Source organism: Camelus ferus, chromosome 3 (genome assembly GCF_009834535.1).
Source record: "Camelus ferus isolate YT-003-E chromosome 3, BCGSAC_Cfer_1.0, whole genome shotgun sequence".
In the NCBI taxonomy this organism is placed as follows: Eukaryota; Metazoa; Chordata; class Mammalia; order Artiodactyla; family Camelidae; genus Camelus; species Camelus ferus.
Genome location: NC_045698.1, coordinates 16,750,465 through 16,766,277, shown reverse-complemented (window position 1 = coordinate 16,766,277; position 15,813 = coordinate 16,750,465). Strand labels below are relative to the sequence as shown.

At 33.1% G+C, this 15,813-nt stretch overlaps 1 long non-coding RNA gene across 1 annotated transcript in view; it reads right to left on the bottom strand.

The window, feature by feature from the left end:
• Positions 1 to 350: 350 nt before the first annotated feature.
• LOC116660599 overlaps positions 351 to 15,813 on the bottom strand; it is a 270,261-nt gene continuing 254,798 nt past the window's right edge. Inside the window, exon 3 of the long non-coding RNA XR_004316173.1 lies at positions 351 to 804. This is a non-coding gene — a long non-coding RNA (uncharacterized LOC116660599). The remainder of the gene's footprint in view (positions 805 to 15,813) is intronic.

Sequence of the window (15,813 nt, the reverse complement as noted above, 5' to 3'; positions counted from 1 at the left end):
GGTGTTTTAAGTATGTATAGCAATAAAAAATAATCTATATAGTGCCAATCGCACTGTCTTATTTTTAAATTCCACACTGGACTTAGTGGTAACAACTGACTATAAGCTGTGAAAGCACTGAGTGTGTCTATCTTATTCTTACTTTTTTTTCAATAATTAGCATTGTGCATGGTACACAAATACCACCCCATGAATATTTATTAAATTAAGGGGAAAATATGAACTCCCTGATCTCAAAATTCCCTTATTTCTTGGCCTATTTAAAAAAATTAATCAATTCTATTTTTAAGATAGTTTCAGGTTTACCAAAATATTGAGTGGAAAGTACAGAGTTTTCACATACCCCCATTTCCCCCTGCACAAACATGTGCACATGCAAAGACCTTTCTCCTATTATTAACTTCTTGTGTTAGTGTGGAGTATTTGTTGCATTTGATGAGTCAATACTGACACATTATTATTAACTAAAATCTATAGTTTATATTAGAGCACCCTCTTTATGTTGTATGTTTTATGAGTTTGATGAATGTATAATAACATGTGTCCACCATTATTGTATTATACTGAATAGTTTCACTGCCCTGAAAATCCCCCACTCTTCACCCATTAATTCATACCTCCCCTGCCTTCCATTCCATCCCTACCAACTCCTGGCAACAATTGATCTTTTTGTTATTACCATAGTTTTGGTTTTTCCAGATTGTCAAATAGTTGGAATCATACTAATGTAGATTTCTCAGATTGGCTTCTTTCACTTAGCAATATGAATTTAATGTTCCTCCATGTCTTTTCATAGCTTGATACCTCATTTCATTTTATTGCTGTATAATAGTCCATTGTGTAAAAATCCCACAGTTTATTATCCATTCACCTATTGAAGGGTATCTTGGTTGCTTTCAAGTTCTTTAGCTTATTTTTCAGCTTATTTTTTGGGTTATTCATCTAGTGCTTTTTTTATTAGCTTTCTTGGTGATAGCACTGTTTCTACAAGCAACATATAGGGTCTAGGAACAACTAGATATTTAAAGCAATTCCATGGGGTTCACATATCACCTAAATATCTATGCATCATAAATCTTTCTTCACAACTCCTGACAATCTCAGGTTTCAGATATATTTCCAACCCTTTTCTGCATATATGGGCCTGCTTTTTTCTGCAATTATATAAAACTGAATATACACATTATGCTAATATTTTTCTGAGAATTATCTGGCAGTTTTCAACTTTTGTCAGGGGATAGTTGTCTTCTCGCTCCTTAGTTTATGACTCATCAGTGTTGTTAATGCCCCTTGATATTTCCCTGCCTGCTTCCACTATTCATGGCTCTACTACTGGTAAGTTTCACGGATCCAGCTCCACCTACTGCATTAGCTATTATTTACTTTATATGTTCAAGAGTCAACTTTTCCCACAAAAATTCAAAATTTTTTAAAGGCAGGAAATAGAACTATATTAAAATTTCTGGTACAGAGTGGACATTTAATAAATTCATAATTATTTGATGAAAATATTTGTAAATTAATGCTTAAGCTATATTTTACCCTAAAATTGGTACTTATATAATGAATTTACTAAACTGATTTGTTTTGATGAGGTACAGTTTGGTCCTCAGTGTTCAGTGGTGTCTTCTGTGGATTCTCCCCAAGACTTGTTCCCAAATATCCTACTAAAAATTAATCTAATTTTCATTTTATCTAATAAAAACTAATAATGTACTTTGTTTATTTTATCAAAAGATGATATAAAATAACAATACTGAATGACAGTTTAGGGGAGAAGAGGGACATATTTGTAGTTCATACTGATAAAGCACTAAGTTCCAGAGAGAAAGAGAGCGAAAGTCTTAATGTAGGTGCTATTAAGTTTTATCAGACTTTTCCTTACCCTAACTTTTAACAGCAGATGAGGGCTGAGTAAGTAGAGATCAGCTTACCAGCATAATGAAATTTGACAGATAATTCTGTTTTATGACAAGTTTATTTCAGAATGACGGTGCCAAGATTAAGTATCAGTTAGGCCTGCTGCCCTGTCAGACTGATCAGGAAAAAATCTGTCATTTTCCATGCCCCTAGTTTACTTCATGTCCCAAAGCAGGCCTGTAGCCTGACTTTGGTATTTTTAAGGCAGTCCTTTCAAGTTTAATATTCTAATAAGCGTGAGTGTTGTCATTCAGACGTTTCACTGTGCAGTATCATGCTAGGAAAATTGATGTGTGTCGCTGGGAGAGTCACCCGTCTCACTCAAAATGCGACTACTTTATTTTTAGTTTCTCATAAATCTCACTCTGTGAGATAATTTTAAAGTAGCATTAGTTAAAACTGTTTCATGTTTTAATATTATGGTAATTTAGTCAGTGTTATTTTTCAAAGGCAAGTATTTACATGCTTATTAACAGAAAAAAATAAAAGCTTACCTTGTTAAAGTCTTCAGCAGGAGATGAAATTTCTTTTTCAAAGTCTTCTGCAGTTGAATTCCTATGTTCCAGTGATGTTGAAATATCAGAAAGAGATGTAACGGGAATGTAAAGTAAGATGTTTGTGAAATAAACAGACTGCTGGGCTTTTACACATTTCAGAAACAGGAGCTGTGTTTTATAATGATCTCTCTTTATATTTTGAAATAGAATAATCAAGAAAATATAGAATGTAACATTTATGAAATAATAAAATTATATCATATGCTTGATCCATTTTAATATAATGAAATATACTATACTATAAATACAGTGGCATTTATATCGTAAGTGGGCTTGTGACCTCCCCAGGTACAGCACCACAAAGCAATAACCAGCGTACTTAGTTTAGTATTAACTGTTCTTTCATATTTTGAAAGAGCATACTACCATCTATATCTGCATCCATAAGGTATCAATTTGTGTATACTTACCCGTTAAATTTTCAAAACATATTTTATAAGAATGTATATTGGGACTTAAATCCTAATATTCTAAATAATTTTATATCGTCTTGTAAAATTAACCAGTGTTTTTAACTTAGATGTGTGACTGTTGAATGGAAATTCCCCTAAACAAAATATACAAGTCGATTGATTAGTATACTACTGTTTGCATTTTCTCCATGCTTCCATATAGCTTTATTTCTCTGTGATAAAACTTGTAACATGTGACTTCCATCTACTTGAGTCACTGTTGATTGATTCTTCAAAATTGTTAGTTCCTTGAGCTGCAAAATCATGGTTTATGTAATGTTTATATACATGTAGTTAATAGTTGTTACACTAATGTTAATATGTGCCTTATGCTGTTTCATATGCTTCATAGATTTTTAAGGCATTTAATTCGGGAGGAAAAAGAAAAAAAACACAAGCTGTGAGATATGTAATATTTTGTCCACATTTTTTCAGGTAAGAAAACTGAAACAGAGAGATGTTTCTATAACTTGCCTGAGGTAATTAAGCTGAATTCCAACCCAGGGACACTGATCCAAACCCTGTGTCACAAGCTCCATAACTCTCTTGGTTCATATCACTTTTAGTGCATTACTCCTTTGCTAAGGAAATATCTAAGAGGTTCAGTTTCTAAACCTGAACAAGTATTTATGTCTTAACAATTTAGCAGTCATTTGAAATAACGATGCATATAAGTTGAAAGAAAGAAAGAATATTTTCATTTCTGTCTTCACTAACTACAATTATTCCCTCACGGGATGTGTGCAGTTGTTGAAGACTGCACAACATGGAATCAGTTCGGACTCCACCACCCTGATTTACAGTTTTACCCTGATGTTCATTCACTACTTGCTTTTTATCACAGCAGCTATAGAAACCCAGCTTCACAAACATGGTATCATTGAAAGTATGCAGAATAATCAATCAAATATTGAAATTCTGAACTACTTCAAGCTAATATTTTGTGCAGTGGGTGACAGATACTAAATATCTCTTTGTTCCCCTTGAAGCTTTAAAAAATCCTGCCAGGCCTCGGTGAGTGGCCTGGGTGCCAGGTCCTGCCCCAGCACACAGCTTGGGAACTGCTACCCTGTGCTCTCTTGTCATCCTGGGCAGAGGCCTAGGACCTGACTCAGCACACATTTTATGAAATCACTCTCATGTATATGTCAAATACCATTTCAATGATACAAAACTGTCATTAATTTTTACAAAATTATCTTTTACCTTAGTTATTCATATTAAAAATAAATATATGTTTATCGTAAAGAAAATATGGATTTAAACTTGCTTTTTCATATAAGAACTATGTAATTTTCAATGATGACTTGAACTTCACTGAGCCTGTTAATGTACATGGTAAAGGGGGATAAAAGCCTAAGTGGATTAAATGAGTTCATGCACTCAAATTGCTTAACCCTCAGTAAAACATATTATATGAGCACATGTGATATCTTTCTTCCTTTCCATAACTTTCCTCATTTTCCTTCACACCCTCTGTATTGCATTTGACCTGAGTGATTATGTGTAATTCAGGGTAAAATTTTGTCAGGAGATAGGAAGCTCTGGAAATTTACTCTCTTTCATTTTACAAATATGCCTCAAAAGGTCATCAGTTACTTATTAAAATACCTGGGCTTACAGACAGCAGTTATTACTAAGTGCTATTTTCAAACACATTTTTAAGTTGTCCAAACTAAATTTTCAATACGTGAGATTTGGAACATGGGATTCAAATAAATGCTTTGGTGAATGTACAACCCCATTAGGACAAATGCATTTCCTTTTGTGTAGAACAAGACCTTGAGAATAACTGCATAACTAAAGTGAATGTTATCAGCACTTGACTTCCTCCAGGTCTGTATTGTACCAAAAAGCCAGTACTTGAACTTTGATTCCCACCAGTTCAACCCTTTGCTGATCTAGTCAATTTATTTGGCCTTTGTGGTGGTCAGGGGTGTCACATGTGATTACATGGGGAATGATCAGCCTGCAAACATAAATCTTAATCAATTTTATAGAACCAGTTTTAGTGTATGACTTTCACAGAGTACTCTTTTCTATTCCACTTTCAAGTCTTCGTTAGTTTATTTACCCAGTTAGTTTGAATAAGGGTCCTTATATTTTTATTGATATAATATAATTTTAAATGAGATGAAAGAGACATATTTAGACTTCTAATTAAATTGTTGTATTTCCACATAACGTATTTAAATTTCATTTGTCCAAATCAGGATTAAATTTTATTTAATTTACTAATACACTTATTTATTAAAATGCATCATTAGAAAACTTAATTTACAAGTTTTCCCTAATAGTACTATTGATTATCCTTATTTGACATAATAGAAGCTGTAAATTGCCTTCAAGTGCACAAATGATGTTAAATACAAGATATAAAAACCCGTTTAAAATAAACTACCATAATGAGTATGGTACTCTACAACAGATGGCTTGTTGACTTGAAAGGCTATCCATCTGTATCATATGTTGTAAAATAAACTGTTGAAATAAATCATTGCCCTAGAAAGTGCTTTTGGAACTTATGAAATGTTTTTGTCATTGTGGTATTTGATCAAGTAATCAACAATCTGACTACATCTAGATCAAAGTATCTTCTTAATAACCATAGTAGAGTAAGAGTTATCATATCACTTTTGATAGGAATTGGAAATAACATTTTATTTTACATTAATACAGTCCCACAAGTTGACTTCAGTTTTTTCAACTTGATTTTCCTTTGAAGATTAATAAAGTCATTTTTTAAAACCTTGGGATAATTTTTCCCTTCTGTGAGTTTACACTAGGTATGGATTCTGATAATCTGTGATTATATGCTCATATGAATAGTGACTTTACATATGGTATAGTTTTAACTAGAATTTGAAATTTAGAGAAAATATCAATGGAATGAGAACGTCATTGTCATTTGAGATATATAAAATTGTATTCCAATGCACAATGAATCATGCTGTTGAATTATGGTCTCTTTATATATGAATCTACAATAGTAGTATACACTATGCCAGGCTGTTCTGTGAAGTTATTAATAACTATATATTTGCTTTCTCTATATAAAAGCAAAAATATTTGGAGACATTTAAAAAGTATAATCAGAGCTATACACTAAACATTGTAAAATATATGTAAATCAAGTGTGGCTAATATGTATGAATTACTTGACTAATAGCAACAACAGTCTAATACGTCCTGAATTTAAAACTTTACAATGAAAAAAATAGAGTTTCTGGGAGCTGAAGACAACAGCAGTACTTAGGACTACTCTCCCATGCGTCCTCTAACAGTAATACTGAGGGGAAGAGACGACTAGATAAAAAAATCATGCCTTCAGCATAATTTGAAAGCAGAGAGTACCTGAACTTTAAAGTAATATAAGTAAAAACAAAACAAAACAACAAATCGCAGCATGGAAATTCTCACAGTCCTACACCAGCATCACCCCCTGGCAGGGCAAGTGTCAAACAAAGGCTGCCCTAGAAACACTGAATGAGAGAGAGAAGAGAATGAACATTGGGTCATAAGAGTGATTTCAAGTTGTCACCAGGAAGACAAAGCCCTCTGATGTTTCAGTCTGAAATGCTAATTGCATCTGGTAGTTCAGTGCATGGACAAAATATGTCCCTAAAGAAGGGGCTAAAACATTTATGTGATTTAAAATGATACTGTTGAAACTTCTGAGGGGGAAATGTCAAAAAGGTTGGGAAAACGCTCTTTGGCCATTAGATGCTGGAGGGGGAAGAAGCAAAAATGAATGGGTTAGAGTCTGCACATCCTAGGGGACCTAAAGATTTAGAGGGCATGTAATTACTGTCCCATCACCAAAGCAAAACAGTCAAATGAAGGAAAACAAACAAACAGAAAACACTGAATAATTGAATTTGCTATACTCAGACATGAGGACACCCAAATTAAGAAGCCTATGGTATAGATACAATAACATAAATGTAAACGATAACAACAAGAAAGTTAACAGATCTCTTGCAAAAATCAGGAAACAATTCATTACTTATCAAGTAAAATTTTCCCTAGAAATATAAGCATAAAGCAGAAGAAAACTTGAAGACATCACTCCAAGTAGACTTAAGCATGTATACTTAAGCAAGTAATGAAGTATAAATAATATCAACTTAAATAAGAGATTCAAAAAGGAAGAATATGAACAGACAGGAAAAAAAAAGAAAAAATGGGAATTGATTAAACTCAAGCAAGAAGTTGAAGAATAGGAAGAATACACCATTCTCTTTAAAGTAAAGAATATATAATGCTGGTACCTAAGAGAAAGTAAACTGAAAAAAGAAAAAGAAAGAAAAATGAGAAAACATTGAAGAAAGACAGAAAACAACCAAAGGAGTTAAATGTTAAAATGTAGAATGTAGAATGAAAATGGTTCAGGGGAAAGTAGAAGAAAGGGAAGACAGGCAAGAAAGGAATAACTTTGTGTTTTGTATTTCATAAAGTAGAAAAATTAGACAGTAGAACAGAATTAATACATAAAATTATAATCTAAGAAGACATTCTGGGGAAAAAAGGTCTGAATCTATACATTACTGTGTCCCACTGGATACCTGGGGAAAGTAAACAGAACGGTCAAAATCAAGATATATCCTAGTAAAGCTTTTATATTTTAAAGATAAAGAAAATCCTCAAGTGTCAGGCAAGATGATAAAACATCTTATAAAGACAAAATGATTGTTCTGTCATCAGACTTTTCAAAAGACATATGAACAAAGGATATCCAAATGTAGCATTTTTTTTTTTTTGAAATTCGGTGAAAGGAAGTATGAACCAAACACAGTCCTCCTAGTATATCCAGGGGATTGGTTACAGGAACCCCCGTGGATACCAGTGTCTCAGGATGCTCAAGTCCCTTATGTAAAATGACGTCGTTTTTGCACATAACTTGTCTTATGTACACCTTCCAGAATACTTTAAATCATCTCTAGATTGGTTATAATACCTAATACAAAGTAAATACTATGTACATAATTGCCAGTGTGTGGCAAAGTCAAGATTTGCCTTTTGTAACTTTCTGGAATTTTCTTTTAATTTTGGAATATTTTTGTCCATGTTTGGTTGATTTGTGGTTGTGGAACCTATGGATATGGAGGGCCACTGTATTTTATAATGAGTCTATCTGTCATTCAAGGATCAAGGCTATAGAAAAATCATTTTCTATATACAAAAATGTAGGGAACTCTACTTCTATATGGGCATTTTAGGTAATCTGATATTTGATTTTGGAGCTTTCTGTATTTAAAATTATTTAAAAGTTAATAATTTTTAAAAATAAGAAAGTTGCTTCAAAAAGATACAATAATTCTGTGAGCCAGTAAGCATGTTTTGAATGTAGAAATCCATCCAGTGTTAATCATCATATATAAGAGTGTTTATCTTTACCATATAATGGGATTCAGGTAAGAAGGAGTAAGAAAGTAGAATAAAATGTTGTAAATGCTATGAAAATACATTGTCATCATTTTATTTGAAAAATTTGGAATATATCCAAATGCAAATAAAATATATATTTCAAAGGCTATCATGAACAAATATTTTGGTGTTCTTTGACTAGTTTAATCAGGGAAGACAATTAAAATTTGATCACAACTATAGGAGAAAATAGGAATGAGTGGGATAGAGATACTAAGCTGAGATTTATCATTCAGTTACAACTCTAGATATATGTACATGCTCAGCGTGGAAATATTAATCTATAGCTGTATTTTCAATAACAATAGAAAATGTTTCATGGTTATTATTTTGTGTATGTAGTTTTTTTTTCTTTTATCCAGTGATAAGTGGAGTTCACATAAACTCAAAGTTTGATATCAAAGAAGATACGTAGAACATATTTTGCATTGTATTCTTAAATAAGTATATAACTGACAGAATTACCAAAAATTATCCAGCTTTAAAACTAAAACATTTTGTGAACATCACCCAGTATTACAGTTTAAAAGCCAACCTTAGCAGCTGAATTTCTGGAAATTGGTGCTTCTCCAGGTAGCACACTTCATGCAAATGAGCCCAGATGAAAGGAACTGAAAATAGCTAGTATGTCTAGTTAACACATGGGTGACTATAGTATAAGCAAACAGCTCATGAGATCTTCATCTTCCAAAACATAATTGGTAACTGCTGTATTTTCACAGAACAATATTAAGATGAGTTTTTTTTAGGTTACTCTTTAACAACAGAATTTTATTCATGATATTCAAATGATAAAATATTAATCTATCATTAATGTAGGAATATGTCAGAGAGCCATTTGGTTCAATTTATAAGACACTTTAAAATCTGTGTTAATATTTAAATAACAGGAGTAAGGAAAACAATGTCAAGTGCCTGACTAAAATCCCATCCTCTTGCAAGTTTATTCAGAAATAGTGCTTAGCTAATTACATGTTATAACTGAAAAAGCCAATGATTGGAATGTATAACCAGAAAGTAAATGCAAGTTATGGAAAAATCAATTAATATCAAATTGACAAAACAAGCTATTTTTGAATATGAAATAATAATTATTACAGATCATCCCTTTCATGCTAAAATAATAAATACCAAGTATGAATATATTCAGTATGAAAATATTTTATGATTTCTTCATTTTATAAACAAAGCTTGCATAAATATGTGGGGAGAATATTACTCTAGGTTTTTCCGGGAATGACAGACACACAGTCTCACCCCTGAGGGAAACCTGTGAATACAGGATTGGATTCACCTCATAGCAATATCTTCTTGAAAATGGAATACTAGCAAATTTGAAACTGAATTTTGACCATTCTTGTATAGGAATTATGAGAAAAAAGGTATACTTCAATATTAACGATTTGTTCTTTTTCTCAGCTTTACTGCAGACAACCTCAGAGCAGTGTGCTCAACTTCTTCATGACAGAGCTCTCTCTTTATTGCAGCCAGTGTGCAAAAGGCCCTCTTGTGATTTATGCTGAATTCATCAGAATAAGAAAGCTAAGGCACATGTTTGTAACTCTGTAGCTGAACAGAGAGCACCCAAACATTTTACACGCTATATGTCCTTTAGATATTTATAACACAGTAACATTTACCATTGATGTAACAGGCTCATTTTCCTGAAATAAGAGTACAGTTCAATTTAATAATGGTAAAACTAGAAATTTAGATAACAAAGTGAAAGGAAATATACCTTACCATAAGACACACATAGCTTCTAATCATTCTGTCTCCATCCTTTATAAATTATGTTGTCAAAAAGTTTGAGAACATAGAAAGTTTGTTCTTCAGACGTGGGCTAATGCATCTTATTTTGAGAAAATCTGTGTTATTTAGTATTGGATATTTTTTAGTATTGGATTATTTTTTTCCTAGTTAAAATTGTAAAATGTGGATTATGGAACGTGCATGAATTTTCACACCAGATAGAGATGTATTAGCTCTTGCTACCTATTTTTTCACTGGCTTGTATGCATATTCTAAGGGCACAAAAAACCTGAGACATTTATACTGTACAGGACATAGAACTATATTCAATATCTTATAGTAACCTATAATGGAAAGGAATATGAAAAGGAGTATGTGTAGATATATGGATGAGTAAAACATTATGCTGTACACCAGAAATTGAAACAACATTGTAAAGTGACTATACTTCTGTAAAAAAATAAAGAAATAAAAAATGATTCTTACTGTTATGTAATGTGAATAACTTTGTGGATTTCACAGTGTTACTTCAGAACAGTTATTGGTTATTACTAAATCAACTTGATGGATTGTTTTAAAATGTTGACCAAAAAATGTTGACAAGTTCTCAGTGATTGGGTGTGGAATGTGTGCCTTAGAATATTTCTACTTGTTTATAGACTTTGAATTTGAAAATTAATAGATAAAGAGTTTCCTATCTTAATCCTGTCAATGATCAGTATTAAAAGAACTACCTAAAATATCACTATGGTGTTATTAAGCAAAATATTTTATCAGCAAAAATATAGGAAAAAAATAATAGTAAAAGGTGACTTTCAATCAAATCACTTTCATATATATGAAACAGTCTAAAGTAATGTCTTTATTTTTTCTTATTTTGTATCAGTGGTGAAAATTATTTCTTTATAAATGAGAATGATCTATTCACTATTTTTTTTATTGAGTTATAGTCAGTTTACAATGTTATGTCAATTTCCATTGTAGAGCACAATTTTTCAGTCATACATGAACGTACATATATTCATTGTCACATTCTTTTTCGCTGTGAGCTACCCCAAGATCTTGTATATATTTTCCTGTGCTATACAGTATTATCTTGTTTATCTATTCTACATATGTCTGTCAGTATCTACAAATTTTGAACTCCCTGTCCATTCACTATTTTTAATCCCCATTTAGACTAAACTAAAATGTCTGTACTTCCAAACTGACATTTATTCAATGCCCCAAATTAAGGATTTCAACAGTGAAACATTTCAGTAGTGTAGGGCACCTAGCATAAAAATATTCTCAGTGATGAATCTACTTGTATTTTGATAAAATAGTACTTTAAACTTGTGCCTAGTGAAATTATTTTATCCAACTTACACTGTTTTTTGGTTTTCTTTTTCCACATCATCCTAGAAGTACACATTGTCTTGCAAAACTACATTTTTTCCCTCTCTCTCTTCCTCTAGTACAATGTGAGCACCAGTATGGCAGTGACTGTCTTTTTTGTTTGATTCTACATCCTCAGGGTTGAGAAAAGCACTGGTATATGGTTAGTATTCAATAATAAATATAACTCTAGATATCATAAATAAGGAAATAAAATTTTAACTGAATGTATACTTAAAATTAGTTATGTCTCACATCATACATCATTTGTCCATTAATTTAAACCTAAGTTATTTTTTAGTTAAAAAATAAAGGAGAAACAATTGTGAGCCTAAAACTGCTCTCAAAAGAAAAGGTCTTTTAAAAGTGATGAAAAAAAGAAACATGATAAAATGTCTGCACAACATAGTTGATAGATTTTTCATATCTCTTTATGGACTAGATATACTAAAGTATCCATGTGTATAGAAAAAGTAGTCGAACGGATTTAGCATAGTCAAAAATTTAGTGAATCAGCACAATTTTTAAACATTAGAAGCAACCCCACGTAGCTGTAGCTAGAGATGATATGCATTTATGTTACCCAGGAACTGTCCTAGAATCTATGTTTTTATCCAGTAGGGAATACATTTCACATAAAATTGAGTGATGAATAAAATAAAACCAACATATATTTTATATAAGAAGGTTAAAGGGAGATCAGAGAATACAGAAACAGAGGGCAAAGAAAAACAGAACACTTTGATATCTGTATTGCAGTGAGCATTTTTAGAGTGTGATTGAAGGAAATACTATTTTACAATGCAGTTAGATATAACTCTGTCCTTCAAGTGAATTGTCAGCAACTAAAAATGAGAGATGAGTAACATTGTGGAAACAGTATTAAGAGATCTGATAAGAAAATAGTCTCTGGTCAGTGGTCAGTGTGGATCAAGCACAAAGTGAAATACGTACACTAAGAGTAAGGGAAATTCAGTAATGAAATAAGAAACTTCTAAAATGGAATTTTTGATTTGCAATCTTGGGAGATCCCTGGGTAAACTTTGAAACTAGTTCCTTGTATTCAGAGGGCAAGGAGAGCCCAAAGAAAAAGGCAGACCACCCCCTGATTGGTAGGTGGCAGTTTTACTAAGCAAGAAAGCTTATTTATATGAGGCTTTTCTGGAACGGCCTCAAGACAAGCAAATCTCCAGACTTGCCAGCCAGATCCGTGTAAGTTTATACAGCGGCCTTAATGGAGTTTGTCACGTATACCACCCAGATGGTCTCAACATGTGCTCTCAAGGCTACGTCCTTGAAAACTCCTACCGTGAAAATGGTGGGCAGAGTGTACATTTCACGACAGGGGAGGGTGAAGACCCTCCTATTGCCTGGGTCCTGTTTGAGTGTCAATCAGTGGTCACATTTCTCAATGACATCTCCAGCGGGAACAGAAAAAAATGATCTTGTTTCCTTCAAGATGTAAAACTTGTCATTGTAATCAGTTGAGAGGAAAAGAAAATCAGTGTCAAAACTCTCTTGCTAGATACAAGTAGATAATTTATGAAATTATTTTAGATCAATAAATGCAATAAATAGACTAAGTTCTACATCATGTCCTCAGTTTTTTCCAAAGTCAGTTATCAATTTTCTGGTATCATGTTTTAAGAGATAAAACATGTTGGGAATCTGTGTATAAAGTAGTATCCAACTGGGTATGTTATTGCCGTCAAGGCTACCCGGACTTCCTCTGCAGTGTTGTCAGCACACTGCTACCACGGCCTGTGTTCTCACTCCCTTTCTATTTCCATGTGGGTTTACTAAAAAATAATCCAAGCAAGGCAATTAATAAAGTCTTTTTACAGAATATCATTTCTTATTTCTTTCCAAAACTTTTCTAAATGAGTTTCAAAAGTAACCACTGAAGATGGCAGATGATTACTAAAATGAAGTTGAATGTAATCGTTTTGCCAAAATAATTGCTTCTATCATGGATACTTAAGTGCATGACAGAGCAAAATGCAACCTATTCTTGCCCAGAGAAGTTTCGGAATCAGATTAGTCCAAGAAAGGTGACTTTGTTTATTTCAATTATCTTAACAATTCAATCCTGGGTTTATTGTAATTTAACTCTATTATGGTTTGATTCAACCTTTTAAACCTAAATAATTGGATTTAGTTTTCTGAATTAGCTAATATTCTCTCAGAATCATAATATTATGAAACTGGCAGAGATAAAGAACACAATTTAAAATGTGCCTTAAATAATTCCAGGACACTTTAACCTGCATATATATAATATTTGTATAAATATACAAAATAAACCAAAGGCACTCAATTTAAATTCTGAAAGAAGGACATAGAAAGGGCAGTTACCTATATTTAAGTACTTTAAATTCCAATAAACAGAAATGGAAACATCACTGTCCTCCAATTTGGGTTAAAGGGTAGGAAGTAGCAAGGATCAATCTTCCCATTGTAACAGAGTAAAAAGCAGTATCAATTATAAAATCTTATTTTATATATATATATATATGGAAGGATGTGTGCATGTGTTATTTATCTATTTGCTTTTACCATCAGGATGCTGAAGACTCAAAGAAACCTGCCTACATAAATACCAAAAAGAAACGTGCAGATTCTAGGAGAGAGAAGATCTGTGGGAGCTTTCATCCCTGGGGCCACTGGATAAGCTGAAGGGCATGCGCACCACAGAGAGGGTAAGGAGTAAGCCAAGCTTTAATGCCCTTTTAATAGCTGCATGTGGCCTGCTGGGAGCAGCTGCAACACAACACATCCACATCCAAATGCCAGTTCTTTTCCAGGGCCTATGGCAGGTGGATGGTTTCAGCGCACCACAAGCCAACAGCAAGGGAGGAGGGGTAGAAAAACAACATCCAAAGGTGACCAGGCTTTTATGTATGTGTGCAAGGTCACAGATTGTCAAAGGGTAGAGCAGGGCAGAAAGCTGAGAAGGATCCCCCACAGGCATGCAGGGTCCTCACCAGGCGCTGCTCCACAGCCCACAAAGGGGGCCGGGGATTAGGGCAGGAGAAAAGAAGGGAACCAGTGGAGGGTCAGGGCCTTCCCTCCAGGCAGAGGGGTGGAGGCACATGTCCTTTGGTTTCAGCAACTCTCTTCCCTAGCCCACCTGTGTGGATCCCACAACACCTAGATTCTCCAAGCAGACAAAAAGCAAACTCGAAACACCCATCCACCTTCATCCTCTTCCTCTGGTCCTAAAAAAGAATGTCCTTGTAACGCAGCATCCTCTCGTCCATTTATTATGGCTGACAGCAGTGGTGCTGAGTGAACACCCTTGGAACATCTTGTAATTATTGCTAGACAGTTTTCGTTGTTACTAATGAAGTCAAAGCATCATTTAATAAACATAATATGCCTTAGAGCATGATATACAGCCCTAGCCTAGCAGCAAAGTTGAGGATTTTAACAGGCTTTTTACAGCTGCTTCTCTGGACCATCCCAAAGTTTCTTTAACACAAACAGTGGAACATAGCTAATTGTATATGTAATCCTCAGATGAATTAATTGGAAATGGGCCCTGATTATTATGGTTTCACCTATTTTATTTTGTTTAATGAGGCCAAAATTGACAGCACTAAAAGAGATAATTCAGCATCTACTTAATTTGCTCACTGCACGGAATTTTTAAAAAGCCTGCTAGAATTTTGGTTAGAATTGCATTAAATTTATAGATTAATTAATGTAGAGAATATTGACATCTTATATAAACTGATTCCTTTATTTCATGACCATGGTATGTATATCTTTTCAGTAATATAGGTATTTAAATTCATTTAATAATGCTTTGTAGTAAAAGGTATCTATATATCTTGCACTTACATTGTTACATTTACCTTTAAGCATTTTATTTTCAGATGTTCCTATAAATGGCAGCTTTAATTTCATTTTCCAAGTTTTCCCTATTATGGATAAACATAGTCAATTTTGTATAATAATGTGGTAACCTGCAACTTTGCTACAATTACTTATTAATTCTGCTTTTATATTCTTTAGAATTTTCTACATACAATATTATATCATCTTTCTTTCTAATATGTGCATCTTTTATTGATTTTATTTGCCTTATTGCACTAGCCAAGATCTTCAGTAAAATGTAGAATATAAGTGATGATAGTGAACAGTCTTCCTGCTGATTTTAGGAGGAAATCAGTCTTTCAGCATTAAGTTCAGTCTTAGCTATCAGCTTTTCAGTGTTCTGAACAGTTTAAGGAAGTTTTATCTATTCATGATAGACCAAGATTTATTATCATGAATGGAAACTCGATCTTATCAGTTTTTTCTAGTTTTATTTGAGTGATTTAATG